The sequence below is a fragment of the Lolium rigidum genome, chromosome 4, assembly GCF_022539505.1.
Source record: "Lolium rigidum isolate FL_2022 chromosome 4, APGP_CSIRO_Lrig_0.1, whole genome shotgun sequence".
In the NCBI taxonomy this organism is placed as follows: Eukaryota; Viridiplantae; Streptophyta; class Magnoliopsida; order Poales; family Poaceae; genus Lolium; species Lolium rigidum.
The window spans coordinates 257928456-257949418 of NC_061511.1; the positions used below are offsets into that span (position 1 = coordinate 257928456).

General features: G+C 46.3%; 1 pseudogene; it reads left to right on the top strand.

Moving 5' to 3' along the window:
* Nucleotides 1-17769: 17769 nt before the first annotated feature.
* On the top strand, nt 17770-20103 carry LOC124648633 (annotated as a pseudogene).
* Nucleotides 20104-20963: the final 860 nt, after the last annotated feature.

The following is a 20963-nucleotide window of genomic DNA, read 5'->3' on the forward strand; positions in this document are numbered from 1 at the left end:
TGTAGGTACGGATCTAAGAGGAATGCTAGATAGCTAGCATCTTTTACAGTTCTCTCCTAATACATGCTAGCTCTCCAATTCAGTAAACGGCTCTCAACTCTGCTGTTTTTTATCTTCATAATTCTTTTTCATGTTCCAATGGATATTTGATCTAACCGTTTGCATTTTCCATTCAATGAATGTACTAATTTTGATTCATACATTTGCTTGGTGTTGGTTGTACTGAATAATAAGTTGCATGGCAGGGTCTTCTACCTAAGATGATCTCATACATTTGCTTGGTGTTGGTTGTACTGAATAATAAGTTGCACTCCGGGGAATCAGATTTAGAGTTCGTTGCCCATGAGGAGGAGTTTCACGACGATGAGGTCATCAAGATCAAGGCACCCACCGTCGCGGTTGTGGCCGCTGCTGCATCGTTCCAGGTTTGACCTCCTACCTCATTGGAGCCCCCCATACAACGCCCAAGTCATTCCTGATTGCAGAGTTGCAGTGATGTTCAGTCAAAGATTTTATTGTTCTTGGCTACCGTTCATTCTCCCAGAGTTGCACTGTTGATCAGTGAATTCTAAGATGCACTCAAGCAATTGTAAAAATCACACAGGAATTTTAGATACCAATATGTGGTCTACGTAGGAATACATTGCAGATCGCAAGGGTGCTAACTGATTTTTCACTGCCTCGATTTGATCCCTTAGTCCAGATCTGGACTCTCATCGTTACAGAGGTATGTATCCACCCAATAGCAATACGTTTGTTATTTCCTTTTGCTATATAGTTTTACTAGATCATAAAAGCGTGCGTTCCTGCGCCCGTCCATATTGAAAAGATATCAAAAATATTTAAGAAAGCTTAGAAGATAGAAACATTTTGTAAATTTGACAACATTGGATTACAATGCAGCAATACTGCAATAGAGGTGGTGGAGCAGATTTATATAAGTTACCACCAACATAATCACATAACTGCTTTCCTTTTCACATCTTTTCTCTATTGCATCATTTAAGGAGATGCACAAAATGGTTAGAGTACAACACTACATCCTCTATAGGCATCTTGCACTATTCAACAAAATCAACAATTCAAATCTTATAAGAGGGTCACGTTCTTGAGAATTCAACTCTTGTATTGATATAATTGGTTATCTTCTCAAGTCTATACATGCTAAACCATCGAATTCTAAGATCAACTATATGTTCCTTACTGTTGTGATTGTAATAAGATTTTTTTCAATTTAAAATATCAGAAAGCCTGCATTTAATGAAGGCAAGAACAGTGAAATCCAAAAACGCCCCTCACAAGTAGAGAACTTCCTTTTCTACAAGTGGATACACATTTCATAGAAAAATGAATCAAATTAAATCCTTTATTAAGTCATGAAAGGAAATAAGCACGCGTCTGTGAATAAGATACTAAGATAATCTGGTCTGAGTGAAGCCCTAGCCTGCTGAAACATATGCTTTCATAGATATCCTCAATTCTGAAGGAGAGGCATCAATAAACGTGCAAAGAACATTTATATCCTCTCGGTTAAACAAATGTTCTTGAGTAAATTTCCTTCGACAATCAGTCATAATCATTTAAGTATATATACACTGGATATTAATTTTTTGTTGTTGTGAGATATGTGTATAATATTGGCATAATTGAACAGTTGATCAAACATAGTGGTTTTCCAAATTAAAGCATTGTTGAGAACTCATGCAAATTATTATGAAGTGCAACACTAAACCAAAGATGTCCAGAGCTGAGCACATACCATCCTTTTGAAAAATATGCTAGAATCAAATAGACAATTAGCTCATTAGCCTCACACTACTGAACTACTCAATATCTAAATGCTATTAGCAACAGAAAATATTAAAGTAAAAAGGAGAGGCAAGTAAGAGGCCCCTGAAGCCTGCGGTAGTATGAGCGAGTGATCTGGAACTTTCATACATGAGATCGGATGGTCCGGAGTGTGAAATTGCTGTCAGTGCTCCTATTAGGTAAAATTTACTGTTACTCAATATACAACAACGCAATCTAATATAACTTCGTTGTGTAACATCCAAAAAGGTGCATAGCAGGAGCAGCAAGATTAATTTCCGGTGAAATGTAAAATGAGATAAATATTTATAAAATGTTATATAAGCAGATAACAACGTGATCAACTCAAAGGATTTGGTATACTGTGAAAAAAGGAGACTAAACTAATCAATACATATCTGCACACAGTTCTCGAAACCTGAGTATTACATTTTAGAAAATAGAAGGGCAGGTATCCTGCATCTTTCAGATAGAAATAGAGGCACTGAGCCAATAAAACTACTCTGGAACATCAGGTTGTCCGGTGTGAGATTTGCCACGTGAGAAGATCAGTCCTTCTTAATTAGTCGTTAGAATTAGGGGTGCTCACCCAAATTATTTTTCTCTATAAATATTATATCTATGACACTGTAAGATTGGCATAGATAATTAACACAACGTTATTTCACCAAAGGAACACAATCACCCAAATTATTTTTCTCTATAAATATTATATCTATGACACTGTAAGATTGGCATAGATAATTAACACAACGTTATGTCACCAAAGGAACACAATCAGGTAGACAAGAAAAATGTGAGCCTGCACAAGATTTACTCTCACCTTATAACCCGCCTAAAAATGGATGTATGTACATGTTTTACTTATAAGATTACTATAAGAGGAATTTCCTGAAATCATTATCCACTATGGATCACCTACCACAGAGCGACCATGTTTTTCCAGCCCAACAACAACATGCTAATACTATCGCTTGCTTTTATATAGTTATATGTTACTTTTGCACAGCTCTTTGGAGTCTCCTGAACCTACATGGCAAAACAAAAAGGCAGAGTTTTTCATTAGGCCGGATCGGGTAATCTGTTAGGGTAGTTTAAAACACTGAAGTGCAAATTCATATAAAAAATACTTGCCTTCAACATTGCTGTTATCATCAGATTTTAACCAAGTCCGGAGATGGGCCGTGATCGAAGAAGGGCTTAGAGGACATGCATATGAAGTGTCTCTGAATCGGCCTTGTGCGAGAATTTGGGCCAGGTTGCCCGTGTATCTGTATATTATGGTAGATTTAGAATTAAGAGATAAAGTTTAGTCGTACACAGCTAGGTTTATTCCTAAGATAGAAAGTCCACAGACTATAAATATGTACCTAGGGTTATTGAGAAAGGAGGACGATCACGTTCACAACAAACCAATCTAGGCGCATCGCCACCCCTTGTTTCGAGGGTTTCTCCCGGGTAAGCAACATGCTGCCTAGATCGCATCTTGCGATCTAGGCAGTATAAGTTTATTCGTTGTTGGTGTTGCTCGTGCTGAAGCCTTTTTGATGGCGAGCAACACCCTTATCATAGATGTTTTGGGGCTTACGTCGACGCTTTATGATATGCTTGCTTAGCTACGCTGCCCCTCAATATCTAGCTGCCCTTACACCTATCTTGGGTGTAAGGGCAGCATCTTGCTTGTTCTTTATTTAGTAGATCCGATCCGTTATAGTTGTTCCTTGTACTTCAAGGATTGGTTTGATATCCGCATGGTTAGGCCTTGCAAACGGGTTGAACGATCCGGTAGTGCGTAAGGTATGGTTTATTAAGTCCTAGAGGGATTGTTCCGGGGATCAACTTCATGTTGGTTTTTAGGCCTCTTTAGGGCTGGTTTTCCATCATCTTACGTATCTGCTAGGCTCAATTACGTGTAGGATGTTCCGGTTATGCGGTGAAAACCCTAGACTGTCGTAGATTGGTTTAACTTTGTATTGATAAAGCAGGACCCCCATGTCATTGTAAATCCAACGTGAATCATGGGGCAATCGGCTCTTTGAGCCGATTCACAGGATAACCTAAGAGCCGATCGGGCCTCGTATTTAATGTTTACGTGTTTGTCATGCAGGAAACTAATTGAAGCAATCCATCACCTTCCTGACCAGGTATAGGTCAGGTGGCACGCCCTTGCATTAGTTGGGACGTGTGCCAGAGCATTGCGGGCCGTCGCCCGAGGGACCAGGGCCCTCCGGCGGTCTCGGGAGCCTCCCGGCTCTACGTGTTGCCCGTCGGCCGCTCGCCGGTGGGTTTTGGCAGGCAACACATTCTGGCACGCCCGGTGGGACACTCTACAACAACTACGTCGACATCTGCAGCAACTATGTCAAAATCCGCCGATGAGGTGGTGGACGAACCAGTCACGTACGCAGATCTGCCTGAGGAGCACAAGAAGAAGTATGATGAGATTAAAGCCCTCTTAGAAGCCGATCTCATCGGCTCCTTCGCAAAGACCCGTTCACATGGCATCAGGTGGAAAGGGTTCTCCCCCGAAGGCGTTCTTGATGAAGTAGACCTGTCTACCCCTTCAGAGGAACGCACCAGAGCTCTGCGCCAGGAAGTTAATTACATGGTGGCTCATTCTCTACACCGTCATTCTGAGAGCTTGGTGAACGCTTTCGAGCGCGTTGCGGTTCGCGTGGTGCAGGAAATCATGAAGCATCAGTACTCTCCGTCAGGACCTACCCTAGGGACACACCAGGGAGAAATACCGTTCCAAACCAGACCGCCGCTGCCATTCGCGCTTGCAGCTCCGGAGCTACGGGGTTCACCGGCGTACGTCGTCTACAAGGTTGGAGGCGATCCTGGCGATTGCCAATCCTGTATGAGCCGCCTAAAGAGATCCCACATGGATACGTGTGCACATACGTGCCGGACTGCAATACCTTGGCGCGCACGAACCAGATTGCACCAGCAGGGATTTCTGGAGCAGACGCCGATAAACAGGCATGGCTAGCTAAATATGCCACCGGAACGAGTCATGAAAGCTCGGTCCCTACAACTCATACCATGGAACAAATCAGTACCATCTTGAGAGACCAGTTCGGCATCCTGCCGAAGAAGAAAACAATCGGCTATTCCAAGCCGTACCCCGACGAGTATGATTTGATCCCGCTGCCACCCAAATATCGGCTCCCTGAGTTCTCAAAATTCAATGGAGCAGAAGGGTCTAGCTCAATAGAGCACGTGAGCCGATATTTGGCACAATTGGGCATGATTTCAGCATCAGACCCGTTACGTGTGAGGTTTTTTGCACAATCTCTCACGGGATCAGCCTTTGGGTGGTACACCTCGTTGCCACCAAACTCAGTCCGGACGTAGAAGCAACTGGAAGAGCAGTTTCATGTGCAATATCACTCGAAGCTACCGAGGCCGGCATTGCCGATCTAACGCAGTGCGGCGAAGCGGGGAGAAACGGTGTCGGAATACATTCAACGTTTCGAGATCGTCGAGAACCGATGTTATTCGGTTCGTTTAGCCGAAAAAGAAGCGATCGATGCGCGGCATTGGGCCTCGCAACGCCGATCAAGGATCCGGCTTTCCAAGTAGAGTACGGTTCAATCGTCGCACATGGTCCAGAAACTAACATCGTATGAGCAGCGCCACCCTGAGTTGTACCGGGACAAGTTTAAGCGTCCGGTAGGCCCGGTCGAGACGAAGAAGCCGAGGAATCTGCGAGAAGACACTGGAAGTAGCCGTGGCTGAATGGGCTCGGGGGCAACTCCCGTGTCCCGCAAATGGGTGAAACCACAAGGGCTCGCAAAAGGGTTTGACTTCGATGTGAGCAAAGCTGAGCAGATATTTGATATATTGCTTAAGGAAAAACAGCTGAAGTTACCCGAAGGCCATAAAATCCCCACGGCGCAAGAAATGAACGGGAGACCGTACTGCAAGTGGCATCACTCGTTCACCCATACCACCAATGACTGCAAAGAGTTTCGTCGGCAGATCCAAACAGCGATAGAACAAGGCCGATTGATCTTTGGGCAGTTTGCCATGAAAGTGGACACACATCCGTTCCCTGGCGTCAACATGGTGGAACTCAATCACTCCGCGAGGCGTCGGCTAGATTTCTCGTTCGATGTTAACATGGCAGGGACTGTACACCACCATGGCAAGGATAAAGAAGAAAGCAGGCACTCCCGCGGCAAGGAAAAGGAGGAGGCCGGCCCACGCGACCGACCCCGATATGATGACAGGCGGTACCTCACCGAAGAACAAGTGAGAAGCGTGCGACATCAACGACCACTCTCCATGCATCTCCTTAACAAATATGAGCGTCAGTATGACCGACGTCGGCAGTACGACAGAGATGACGAAAGATATCATCGGTCTGACGTAGACAATGGAAGATATCGTCAGTATGATAGAGACGACGAAGGATATGAGCGCCGCGCTAAGGGGAGGTCAAGAGAGCAGGAGGACATGGATAAACACTGGGACTGTCCTTTCTTTAAGCACTGCTGGGATTCAGGAATGAGCCGATTGCCCACAATCGACAACTGCCCGGAGTGTAGACGACAGAAGAGGGACGCAGGAGAAGTTTCAGTTTTCAAGCGTCTAGGGCCTCTCCCACCACAGAACAAACGAGCTGAGTCATCTCAAGAGGAAGACTTTGAGGAGTCAGAAGATAAAGAAGAAGATAGGTACCACCGGCCAAGGTGGCGTCCTGATGGACTCAGCCACTCCCAGAAGCGTAGGGTTCAGCGGCTACGTAGCTTGGAGCAAGCCGAGGCGCAATACCTGCACACGTTGAGGAAAGCGCGGCCCGATCTGGCCGTGAAAATTCAGCAAACTTTGGACGAGGAGAGTCGTCCACAAAAGAAAGAATGGCGCCCCAAGCAAGTAAAAGCCGATGTGGGTACATCGGGCCGGCACAAACATGGTGTTCATACTTCCGTCGGAGTTTCGTGCTCCCGGCAACCAAAGAAGTGCCGATAGCACGGTTTGATCGCGGTCCACGGCCGGTTATCTTTGAAAATCCACGAGAGAAGGGCTACAAACATATGAAGGCCCTGTACCTAAAAGGTTATATCAATGGGCAGCCCGTCGGCAAGATGTTGGTTGACACGGGAGCGGCAGTCAATATAATGCCATACTCCATGCTACGGCATTTGGGACGCTCTAGCGCAGATCTGATCAAAACCAACGTCACACTAAACGACTTCAACGGCCAAGCATCAGAGACGCTAGGCGTTCTGAACGTGGAGCTAACCATAGGCCGGAAAACCATCCCAACCACGTTCTTCATCGTCGACAGCAAAAGCACCTACGCTGTCCTGCTAGGGAGGGATTGGATTCACGCCAACTGCTGCATCCCATCTACAATGCACCAGTGCCTGATACAATGGGATGGAGATGAAGTGGAGGTCGTCCATGCAGACGACTCGATCGAGGTCTCAATAGCCGGCACGAACATTTGGGACTCGGAAGACCAAGAGCCGCTCTCTGGAGTCAGTTTGGACGGCTGTGATCGCATCGAGGTTACAAAAAACGGGGTGAGGCTGGTCTTATCCACCGGCCTGACCGAGTAGCAAGAGCAACATCAACCGACGTACGTGGCAAGGCCGATCCCTGCGATCGGCCCCAAAAAATAAAAAGCAATGATCTCACCTCAAGCATGTCACGTGGTCGTAGCAGGGAGACTCCCTCCCGTAGTGGAGCACAGATAAGTTGTAAACCTTCATTGAGCAATACAATCAACATGGAGGCCGATTCCAGCAATCGGCCAAAATTATCCTCACCATACGTTTTGCCTGTGTTCAGCATTGATCTAGCAGGCGACGGAAAGCTAGGATATGGGTTTACATCGGCTGATGAGCTAGAAGAGATTGACATTGGTCCTGGGGATAAGCCACGACCAACATTTATCAGCAAAAAGTTGGATCCGCATCTGAGGGGCCTGATGATAGCTTTGTTGAAAGAATACCCAGATTGTTTTGCATGGGATTACACAGAAATGCCCGGGTTAGACAGGAGCATCATTGAGCATCGGCTCCCTCTTAAGAAAGGATTTCGGCCGTTCCGATGGCGAGCACGACGGATGAAGGCCGAAATTTTAGAAGAAGTCAAGAAAGAGATCGAGAAGATGTTGAGCGCCGGGTTCATCGGGCCATGCGGGTATGCTTCGAGTGGATATCTAATATCGTACCTGTAGAGAAAAAGGACGGCCGATGGCGCGTCGCCATAGATTTTCGGGATCTCAACAGAGCCACTCCAAAGGATGAGTACCCAATGCCGGTAGCCGAGGCATTGATCAATGCAGCCGCTGGTCATAAGGTTTTAAGTTTCATGGATGGCAATGCCGGTTACAACCAAATTTTTATGGCTCCAGAAAATATACACAAGACTACATTCAGAGTACCAGGTGCGATGGGCTTGTTTGAATATGTAGTCATGACATTTGGACTGAAAAATGCCGGTGCAACATACCAAAGAGCCATGAATTACATCTTTCATGATCTGATCGGCAAGTTGGTGGAGATTTACATTGATGACGTGGTGGTCAAGTCTGTCTCAATCGAAGGACACTTGGAGGATTTGCGACGCATCCTGGACCGAACTAGAAAATTCGGGCTGAAAATGAATCTAAAGAAGTGTGCTTTTGGTGTGACGGCCGGTCAATTCTTGGGCTTCTTGGTTCATGAACGCGGAATTGAGATCGGCCTGAAAAGTCAGGAGGCGGTACGAACAATGAAGCCACCTACCACGAAGAACGAACTCCAGTGTCTTATCGGCAAAATCAACTTCGTTAGAAGGTTCATCTCCAACCTGTCAGGGCGAATCGAGCCGTTCATGGGATTGGTAAAGATTAAAGCTGATGAGGAATTTCGCTGAGGGAGCAGAGCAACAGCAAGCGTTTGACGAGATAAAGGAATATCTAACGAAGCCACCTGTGTTGGTTCCGCCCCAGCAAGACAGGCCATTCTATATTTACTTGTCAGTAGCTGACACTTCCATCGCCTCAGTGGTGGTGCAAGTCTATGATGGTCTGGAAAGAGTCGCCTTCTACCTCGGCGAGAAGAATGTTGGATGCGAGAGACTAGGTACCACGAGATCGAGAAGTTGTGCCTCCGCCTATTTTTTACTCGCACCAAGCTTCGTCACATCTTTCCGACGGCGAAATCGTCATCATATGCAAATCGGACGTCATCAAACACATGCCGTCGGCTCCTGTTTTGAAAGGCCGACTCGGTAAGTGGATGTTTGCATTATCGAATTTGATCTCCGGTATCAACCTGCGAAAGCGATCAAGGGACGAGCGTTGGTCGATCTTATTGCTTGAACGAATCAACAACGATATAGCGACGACTGTACGTACGTGCATGGGCCATGTTCTTCGACGGATCGGCTTGTGATGAGGGTTGCGGCATCGGTATCCTACTCGTGTCACCCCGGGGGCAACCTATTCCTTCTCCATCAGCTGTCTACCCCTTGCACCAACAATATCGGCGAGTATGAAGCAATACGCAAGGGGATGGAGTTGCTTATTGAAGCCAGGGCGGAAGCAGTGGAACTCTTTGGAGACTCAAAGTTGGTGATCTCCCGGCTCACGGAAGAATACAAATGTGAGAGCGAGTCGCTCTTCCCATTATGGATGCACTTGCCGCGAGCCGATGACACAATTTAGGTACATAAACTTCAAGCTGGGTCCCGAGGTCGCGAGAATACCGAGGCGAACGATTTCGCACGAGATGGCGTCGGGCTATAAGGACATAGTAGATGGAGCCGATGTCCAGGTACAGTTCATGGAACCGGATGACTGGAGAGCCGATATCTTCAATTACTTGAAAGATTCGGCTCGGGGGGCACCTAAACGGATAAGGTACAAAGCCATGAAGTATGTCCTTATTGGAGATGATATGTTCTACAGGACTTTGGAAGGGTTACTTCTCAGATGTTTGGGGCCAACCGAGTCAAATCGGCTCTTACACGAGGTACACGAAGGCGCCTGTGGAACTCATCAATCGGCTCATAAGATGAAATGGTTGATCGGGCGATCGGGGTTTTATTGGCCCACCATGCTTGAGGACTTGTTTTAATTACTATAAAGGGTGTCAAGCATGTCGGAAGTTTGGGAGCATTCGGATGGTACCCGCATCGGCAATGAACCCCATCATCAAGCCTTGGCCATTTCGAGGTTGGGGCATGGATATGATCGGCAAAATTAATCCTCCATCGAGCAAAGGCCATGAGTGGATTCGGCCATTACGGATTATTTCACTAAATGGGTGGAGGCCGTCCCTATGAAGTCTGTGGCATCGAAGGATGTTATCAGTTTCGTGAAAGAGCATGTCATTCATAGATTCGGGATTCCCCAGACTATCACGACCGATGGAGGTTCGGTCTTCATTTCTCGCGAGTTTAGAAAGTTCTGCGAGGACATGAGAATTAAGCTGATCCGATCGTCTCCGTACTATGCTCAAGCAAATGGGCAGGCTGAAGCGTCCAACAAGAGCCTTATCAAGCTGATTAAGAGGAAAATCGACGAGCACCCTAGACGTTGGCACGAGGTATTGTCGGAGGCTTTGTGGGCTTATCGCATGTCATGTCATGGAGCGGTAAAAACCTCGCCATACCATCTGGTCTATGGACAAGAAGCCGTGTTGCCCTGGGAAATCACGGCTGGCTCGAGGCGGATTACGTTTCAGAATGACTTAACAACTTAAGAATATGCAACCCTGATGAGTGATAGCATTGAGGATCTGACGGAACTTAGACTTTGGTCACTTGAGAAAATTAAAGAGAACAAAGCCAAGGTAGCTCGCGCATATAATAAGAAGGTGAGACCAAAGGAGTTCCACGTCGGCGATCTGGTATGGGAAGCTGTATTGCCATTGGGAACTAAGGATAAAGTGTACGGCAAATGGTCTCCAAATTGGCACGGCCCGTACAGAGTCGACCAAGTGTTAAAGGGTAGCGCATACATGCTCGAGGAGCTGACTGGTGCGAAGTTCCCAGTAGCTGTCAATGGTCAGCATCTCAAGAAATATTTCCCGAGTACGTGGGATGATGGACAGTGAAATATGGGGGCCGATGCATGAAATCGGCCAATAATTTTTTTTTAACTATGCAAAGCACAACCGACGCACTGACATCAACTTTAGAACTAAAAAGCCGATGTGTAGCCATCGACTATAGAGGAACAACTGTCGCAAGCAAGCATCAGGTCACCGTTTGAATTTTGGGACTGGCCTTGCTGGCGTTTTTGGTAAAGACCGATGCGTTGCCATCGGCTCTTTGAGCAATCGGACAAATCAAACATGGAATCCTTCTTCATTGATTAAAAGGGGATTTTTTACAAGAAGAGCTGATCGCTCACAAAAGGAGGATTTGTTGCCTAATGCACTACTACTACTAGTCCTGTCTAGTAGTCCCTATCTAAGGGCCGTCGCTGCCCTCGTCGTCGCTGTCATAGCCTTCGTCGCTGCTGCCGTAGCCGGCGGCAGGCGCTCCGTACTCCTCCTCGTCGCCATCGTCGTCGTCATCCTCCGACCCGACGCGGAAACGCTTCATCGGCGGGTACTCGTCGGAGGAGGAGTCATCCTCCACTTCCTCCTCCTCGTCGGAAGAGGAGAAGCCGTCCCAGGAGAAGGCGTCGTCGCTCTCCTCCTCCAACCCCCCATCCACAAGGAATTGGAGGTTGTCCTCCCCGTCGGTCAGGGAGGCGTCATCCTCTGACCAGTCGGAGAAGTCCCATTCCCTCTCGTCCCAGTGCGCTGGGGCGAGGCCCTCGTACGCTACCATCAGGTTGAACTCTGGCTCCGGCTCGCTGGAGGAGGAGGACTGGAAGGAGAGACCCGATGAGGCAGAGGAGGAGGAGGAGTCCATGGTGCAGAGGAGGGTTTTTTGTCGATGGCTAATGCGGAACAGGAGGATGAAGAGGCGAGCTGCTCGGGTGAGATTAAATAAAGGGGATATAGTGGAGATGATTCAATACTTGGGCAGTTTTCGAGGACATGGTGCCAAAACTATCAAATCGTGCAGAGAAGCTGAGAAGGCAAGGCATCATGATGAAAGGATACTGTGACGTTCTGCTCTGCCACGACGTGACCCTACGAAGAAAAAACAGAGTGGTTTTGAAATTATCATTGCCAAAACCAGGGGGGGCATGTGTTATCACCAGATTTTAACCAAGTCCGGAGATGGGCCGTGATCAAAGAAGGGCTTAGAGGACATGCATATGAAGTGTCTCTGAATCGGCCTTGTGCGAGAATTTGGGCTAGGTTGCCCGTGTATCTGTATATTATGGTAGATTTAGAGTTAAGAGATAAAGTTTAGTCGTACACAACTAGGTTTATTTCTAAGATAGAAAGTCCACGGACTATAAATATGTACCTAGGGTTATTGAGAAAGGAGGAAGATCACGTTCACAACAAACCAATCTAGGCGCATCGCCACCCCTTGTTTCGAGGGTTTCTCCCGGGTAAGCAACATGCTGCCTAGATCGCATCTTGCGATCTAGGCGATACCGACTTATTCGTTGTTGGTGTTGCTCGTGCTCGAAGCCTTTTTGATGGCGAGCAACACCCTTATCATAGATGTTTTGGGGCTTACGTCGACGCTTTATGATATGCTTGCTTAGCTACGCTGCCCCTCAATATCTAGCTGCCCTTACACCTATCTTGGGTGTAAGGGCAGCATCTTGCTTGTTCTTTATTTAGTAGATCTGATCTGGTATAGTTGTTCCTTGTACTTCAAGGATTGGTTTGATATCCGCATGGTTAGGCCTTGCAAACGGGTTGAACGATCCGGTAGTGCGTAAGGTATGGTTTATTAAGTCCTAGAGGGATTGTTCCGGGAATCAACTTCATGTTGGTTTTTAGGCCTCTTTAGGGCTGGTTTTCCATCATCTTACGTATCTGCTAGGCTCAATTACGTGTAGGATGTTCCGGTTATGCGGTGAAAACCCTGGACTGCCGTAGATTGGTTTAACTTTGTATTGATAAAGCAGGACCCCCATGTCATTGTAAATCCAACGTGAATCATGGGGCAATCGGCTCTTTGAGCCGATTCACTGGATAACCTAAGAGCCGATCGGGGCTCGTATTTAATGTTTACGTGTTTGTCATGCAGGAAACTAATTGAAGCAATCCATCACCTTCCTGATTAGGTATAGGTCAGGTGGCACGTCCTTGCATTAGCTGGGACGTGTGCCAGAGCATTGCGGGCCGTCGCCCGAGGGACCAGGGCCCTCCAGCAGTCCTGGGAGCCTCCCGGCTCTACGTGTTGCCCATCGCTGCTCGCCGGTGGGTTTTGGCAGGCAACAATTGCAACATCAATTTTTATCATCGCCTCATCCTTTGTCCTAATTCCTCACCAAGTATCATCTTCCGCCTCATAGCTTGGAATCCTGTAGCATCTACATGTTTGGATTCCAGCAGAACAGAACTAAAATAGGCTAAATCAAGATGTGTTTCTGCGTCTGCTTTGAACTGCCCTCCGCTAGAGAAGGAACGGACTCACGGCCATCGACCATTGTTAAGATAGTGTAGAAGTACGGTTGCGCGCTTGTGGGTGCAGGTTCCAGTGGCATGATCGCCCGGCAAGCAGGTGTTGATTTTTGTAATAGGATCGCCTTGGGTTTTATTTCTGGGGTTCTTTCCTGGTACACAATTTTTTATTCCACATGTATTGTTGGTTGTGCACTTATACTTAAGATTACTTCGTTAGGTATTTTTGTAATAGGATTGCATTACATTATTTTTTAATTCTATCCATGCAAACTTTATGTTAGAACCCCTTTGTTTTTTTCTTGTGAATCATACACTCTTTGAAGAAAATTCATATATGTTCCAAATCCTACAGGATTCAACTATATATGACACTCTAATATTGCGTATTTTATGTTACTAGGTTTTGAAAATCTGTGAATCAAAGAGGCCTTCCTGGGTTTGGAAATACTATGTTCCTATCTTTTCTATACAATTTGAACTCCATTTAGTTGTATCGACGAGGAACAAAACTCGAGAGCCGTGCAATGCACGGGCACTTAACTAGTGAAGAAAAAAAAGCCCTGACGCATTACATGTACATGTTTACTTGTATTAGTCTCTAACCTAATCTCTTATGTTTTTTTATGGAGAAGTCGGACCTGCGCCCGTATCAGTGCTCGTTAAACTCCCCGGAGCCTCAAAAATCATGCATTCTTCTCCGAAAATTTACTAAGGATCTGAAACATTCGTCTAGCATCCAAGAACGCATGCATATATTCTGTAGAATTTTTTTAACTAGGATATGCAACACTGATTTTATCAAGAGAGTAGATTTTTTGCCACCGGTGGCAATGCCCCCTCCTATTCCTAGGTTGCCGTAGGATCAATTGATGGAGATTCGTGCTGCCCTAACACATGATCGGCTAAATGCAGTTAGCAGTAGCTTGGTCCCTTTGTAAACCAAGTTAGAGGCTATTTTTTCGCATGACTGGTGAGTGAATTGCAGAGTGGTGCAGCGCGATAACCGGTTTGCTCAGCGTACATCCCTGCTCTTCACATGGAAAAGTTGGCCGAATACAGATGCATGTATAGTGCGCCCGTGACAGGCCTGGCCCGTGATGATGGCCTGCATGCATGCTCCGCTTTATGCTGTGTCACTGCGACCTTCATGCATGCCTACATACAGATGCATGCAGCGCTGTGGAGAAAAACTACTGGACTCAATGGCGCCAATTTACTGAGAATTTTTCGTTTGATTTTCAGTAGGAGAGCTGCATATTGGAGGGAACTTTATCGCACAGTTTTCCAGAATTGGACGGTATGGTGATGTTCTTCGTTGTTGTTTCTTCGTTAATGATTTTGCAATCTGATTTTGACTCATAGTCGATTAATGTGCAGAGGAGCAAGGGGAGACCGAGCTTGAGCATGTCCAGGGCGAAGACGTCGGGCGGGAGCACGAGGCCGACGTTGAACATGTCCACGTCCAAACTCTCGAACGACGCTGAGGCCGACGCTGCAGCCGGAAGCAGTAGATGGCCAGGAGGAAAAGAAAGTGCAGACAGGGCGGCCACGCAGCTTGCCATGCTCATGGCACGCGCCGCGCACGCCATGCAGCAGCCGTCGGGCCATGGCACGAACCTCGTCGGCCTCCCCTATCCACTATCTGTCACCACGCACTTCGCCACGGAGCTCGACGCGGCCTCCAATCAGCACACCACCATATCCAGCCCGCTCGCCGTGCAGCTCCCCGCGCTCGCCGCCTCCAATCAGCTGGCCGCGGAGCTCGTCGCGGCCACTTCACAACTCACCAGGAAGCTCGCCGCCTTCATCTTCCTTCTTCTTCTCGAAACCAGATACATAGTCGAGCACCTCCTATGTGTTCAAATGGCAAATTGGACGACGCTGTTTTTCTCCCACGCCGACGAGTCCGCGAGCTCCATGGAGCAACTCTTCTTCATTGCACGCTACATAGTCCGGGACCTCTTCTTCCTCCTGGCTATCTACGAACCATGCCGGATCCATGGTGTCGTCGTTCTACGGGGAGTGAGATGGAATTAGAGAGAGGCGAGGAGGAGATGGGGCATGGGAGAGGCACAGGAATAGATGAGATGGGGAAGAAGAATACGACGAAGGGAGAAATCTATCTATCTATCTACACTACTTAAAAAGGAGGAACATGTTCCTTATTCTGCCCACCTCTCAATACGTCTTCTAAGTTTTGGTCGTCCTCGTCGTACTACCGTTCTGATTCAGCGTGGGCCGCTTCGTTGTCCGCCTCCACGGTGTTCCACCTCTCCAAACATTCCGTAATCACAGCGATTTCCGGTAACTACTCCCACCCAATCACTCCCCTGATCCCCGGATCAGATCCAAAATTGTTGAGACAATCTTCCTCGCATGATCCCGCCGTCTCCAGGTGAAGCAGCCATCCAGTTCGCCGCAACCACAACATGCGGCGAGCTACTCACGAGTCACGATCTGGTGGAGCCCTTGACCTCGCTCCATCCTCGCTCGCTGATGGAGGCCGCCGCCGCCTAGGCCGACCATGTTAGCCGCGTCCGGAGCCAGAGTTCCGCTCGATACGGCTGCTTCCAGCGGCTCCTCTCCGACCGTAGCCGCACCACGGGGTACCTCCCTGCCAAGCACCGCCACACAAGCAGAGGCGCCGCGGTGGGGTGATGCATCGGACGAATCCGTGCGTGCTCGACGAGGGTGAGGCACCACCGATGGCGCAAGGAGGCTGCACACGAACCTGTGGCACGTCCTGCCGGTTGGCACCCAGTGGAGGTCAGTCAAACGAGCTCTTCCATGTGTGCTCTTCTTCTCAAACTATCAGTGATGATGTGAGATTGTTTTACTAAGTTTTGTTTACTGGACTGCTAATTTCTTTGGTTCTTTTGATTCACTCTGAAATAAAGCTCCGTGATTTAGCAACATCTTGCTTATTAGTTAGGATCCTGTGTGACTTTCTGTTTTAGGCTGGGATAACTAAAGGAAAATTTGAACAAAAACGAGAACGGATAATCCCTGAAAGGGGAACTGTATAAAGTTTAAAGGAAAGCACATGTGGAATCCATCCGCTTTAAGGGATAGATCAGTGGCAAACCATCCCGAATTAGAGGTTGAATAAACCATTATTCTCTTCTAATTTTCTAATATAGTATACCAAAAGGTTGTCAATGGATAAATTATTTAGAATAAAAAAGTGTTGGTCATTCACAAGAAGGGAGAATGAAGTTTAATACTTGGCAAAAAAAAGGTTGGGTATTTCAGATGGTTTAATTTGATTAGGTTTATTGAGGAAGAACAAGACTTGAACTTTAGGACTATGCAAATAGCGACAAGTACTACATTTTTTCCATACAGGTATGGAAACCTGAGTGTGTTACATTGACATGTCACCAGAACTAGGAAGATTACTGAATTGACATAATGATTAACATGACTAATTATCTTGAGTTATTGTAGAACCAAGGGTGGGTTCAGTGCTGAGAATCCAGAAGTCAAGCATCGGGTTAGCAGGTAATTAAACATAGTCGTATACCAATTCATCTTGGCTTTGTGAGTCTTGTTATCACATGATATGTCACCAAACCTTGGAAGGTTTCTGAAGTCACAGAATGATTTACACGGCTTGTAAATTTTAGTTATTGTAGCACGCACATTGTGAGCAGAATTTGGTTTCTTTGCTTTCACGAACAGTCTTGGATACATGGAAAGCTCCCGAGTTATGCACTTCTAGATATCTGTGTCAATGCTCTCTTGGTAGATGAGATGCGGTGGGCTTGTGAACACCAATGTCGGTGAGCCTATATAATGATTTAGATTTTTTTTGTTTGAACAAGGGACCAGGGCCTAGAAGACCCCAGCGAAGCTTTCATTCATCACACGTGGCAGGTACATATTACAAAGAAGCCCCTTTACAACTCTTGCACTCAGGGTAATTTGAAGAAAGGGCTTCTAGATATGCAAAAAACACTCTAGAAAGAAAGGTAAAAACGCAATCAAGTCCAAGGATGGCGCCGCCACAGATCGCCGGCGAACTCAAGATGGAGACGTTGAGTTCAGGTGCCAAGATGCTCAATAGCACACTTCCGACGCCGTATCGCATCCGCCGGTCGCTTCTCCACCTCCGGGAACGAACCACTTGGCGATGAAGCAGCGCCGAGCTCCGGCGGTCGACACGAGAGAGAACCTCCACACTGGAGGTTGAAGTTGGGCCGCCATGCCGGCCAAGGATCACGGCGTCGAGAGACGCCGTGTGTGACGCTCGAAGGAGCCCTAGGAGAGCAGCTCCATAGCACCTCTCAGGCAGCCGACGCTGAAGAAGGCGGAGAACAGAGACACCGCGGCCACTTCCCTCCTCGCCTCCACGGCAGGCTAGGGAATATTGACTCGGAACTCTGCTCCACCTCTCACAACTCGGAAGAAGCCAGGGACCGCCATCCAGATCCAGCGACTCTGCACGCCTCAACTCCTCCTCGCCACCATGGCCGGCCAGGAGAGAGGCAGCAAGGAGCTGTGCCGCACAGAACTTGCCCTCCCCCTCGCCACCATGGCCGGACATGAGAGCAACATCGCTGCAGAAGCATCTTGGATTGGCAGCGCCTGGAGTCACCACTTTATTGGGGAGGACGGCGTCGCTCTCCCTCCAGCTTTGCTCCAACCACAGGAGCAGAAGCAGAGCAAGAAACGACCCTAGAACCTGCTGGATCTGGCGACGGAGATCCAAGGCACGGCCTCCACTACTAAGCAAACCAAAGAACGGCATAGAGCCAAAAACCAAGATGAAACCTAAAGATCTACTCCTAAACTACACCGGCGCCTAACCTAGGCCAGCTCCGGTCGGCTATTCCGGCGGAGCGGCTGTCGGCGGCCCGGCCAAAGGAAGAAGAGAACCAAGAATACTGTAGCTGGCTTAGAGCGGAGAGGGGGAAAAGTGAGAGCCTCAATGATTTAGATTAGTTATGCAGCTGGAAAAAGTAATTTACGGTGAAGCTTATTCATTATTTTTCTGCATTTCATCAGATTGCACATAATTTATGGATACTTGCATTTTCTTATCCTTTTCATTTTTAGTTCAGTTTTCGTGGTGAAGTTTCAGTTTGCCAAAAGATATGGAGCTCTATTTCGTCACCACTACTATTAAAAGAGCCAGAGGGCTCCATCCAACAAATTGTAGCCATTAACCCGGCCTAATCCAACGTCTCAAATCTATTCTGTGTTTGACATATTTACAGCTATTTTTATAGAAGCGTTCCAAGGATGATCGCTAACAGTTTTTTTTAATGCTGGAGATTTAACTTACTTTTCCTTTTTCAAATAGATATTTGGCTTAATTTTTCATGGACACTAGACATATTCAAAATAGAATGATCTTCTTTTATCTCATATCTCCATCGAATCATACCTGACAAGTTGGTATTTTATAGATGCTCCTATGGACGCATGAGTATTCGCAACTATTTTTGGTGGGAATCTACCATGAAAGCAAAGAAGTTCCCTGTGTAGTGAAAGTGTCAATCAAGAGTTACTTTGTATTTCTGAATCTTTGTTTTCCTTCAGAGTTTACTAAAATGGCTTCAGAAAATATTCTTTTTTCCTTAAATCTGATGTAGGAGAGATTGACTCGAAGAATATGGCTTTCCAGGGACCAGCAACTGCACTGAGGTTCTCTCAAGCGTGGAACTCCTTGTGAGGAAAGCAGATTGCTGGTTCCTTAGATTTATAGCATGACTCATGGTGCTAATGGCAATGCAGTGGTGCTTGGCAACGGTGGCTAGAGTTATCGGGTTAATTAAACCATCCATTTTTTTTGTTTTAAGACTTGGTGGTTTCCTTCCTGGATGCCACACTGACAGCGTATCAAGTACTATGCATAAGCACCTCCTTTTCTTGTCAACTCATATCATGTACTTTAACTATGCGTAAGTACCAAACAATTTTGCAGTTTGACAGATGCGTACGAGCCACTTCCAAAATCATCGCTATTTTGAAGAACAAGCTCACACCTTACACAGCAGTCATTATTTTGTGGATGGTAGTTCTCGGGATCTTCTTTCACTACGTATCACCAATCTTGTCGACAACGCCTTCTGTCTCTGGTTGACTTCAGTCATATGTGAGATCTGGTTCGGTTTCTCGTGGATATTGGATCAACTTCCCAAGTGTTGCCCTGTCAATCGGGAGACTTATGTTGATAGACTGATCACATGGTATGCTTAGTAGTAGTACCGCTAAAGCTGTTTATACATTATTAAGTATCTGTATCCAGTGAATTCATAGTCCAGGGCTTGTTCCACATATGGAGCTGGAGAAGATTCTGGGTTAGCACCTGTGGATTTCTTTGCCAGTACAGTCTATCCGTTGAAAGAGCCTCCGCTAATCACTGCAAACATTGTGCTATCCATTCCTGTTGAGAAGGTTTCGTGCTACTTCTCTGACGATGGAGCTTCTATGATCACGTTTCAATCACTTGCTGAAACTGCGGAATTTGCAAGGAGATGGGCTCCATTTTGCAAGATGTATGCCATTGAGTCACGAACCCCTCAGTTCTACTTCTCGAAGAAGGTTGACTACTTGAAGGCAAAATACACCCGTCTTTCGTCAAGGAGCGTAGGTCTATGAAGGTAGATTTCTATTGCATAGTATGACTACGCCCTTATTTTGACAGCTTGTGTTTTGGTCTTGGTTATGTAAATAAGCATTGTGTTTCACGCACAGAGATTATGAAGAGTACAAGGTGAGGATAAATGTTTTGGTTGCCAAGGCTCAGAAGACACCTGAGGAAGGTTGGGTCACGCCGGATGGGACACTGGCATGATTCGCTACTGAAAGCTCAATCTATGAAATTTGTGGTCATATGGATCAATCATTTTATAAGACCATATGAGGTGATCTTTGACAGTTATTGTATGTTCTTACCTCATAGGCATGAGAATGTTGAAGTTTATACATGTTATAGTACTACGGGTTACGCTGCCATTTAGACTTGAAAGTTCCATATGACACTTGCTTTTGCTTTCATAGAAAGATATAAGCAACTGCTAAGTGCTAACCTTTTACAACCACTTAAGATATAAGAAAATGTTCATGACTTATAACCTGTAAGTTTTTTAGGAAAATGGGCATTATGTCTAAAATCATTCATTTACTGTCCAACATATGATTACTTATCGGTGTCTGAAATATCCTCATTGAACCAACATATGATTACTTACCGGTGTCTGAAATATCCTCATTGAAGTTGAACATACGTGAGATCAGGTCCAGTAACATGATTAAGAGTCATGTTTTGCAAATGTGAATTGATAATTAGTCGGCCATGCATCTCCGATGATGTACATCAACTATTTACTATGTACACTTTTTATAGTTGGAGAATTGAGATAAACAAGTAAACTTATTATCCGCTGTAATATCTAAAAATACAATTTGAAGAACTTTTATGTCCTACCATTTTATTTCTTTCATTGGAATGGTTAACTGACATCCGTATATTTTGGCAATGGTTCCTTTTCTAATTCAATTGAATATTATTTTGCCAGTTGTATGTGATTCAAAACATGTGGCGTGATATTAATTTGTTATACAAGTAGGTATGACCAAATTGCACAATTTTAGTATTCTATTCCCGTATTTGTGGTAACTCTTATCGATGGTGGTCTTGCGTAGAAAGAGGTC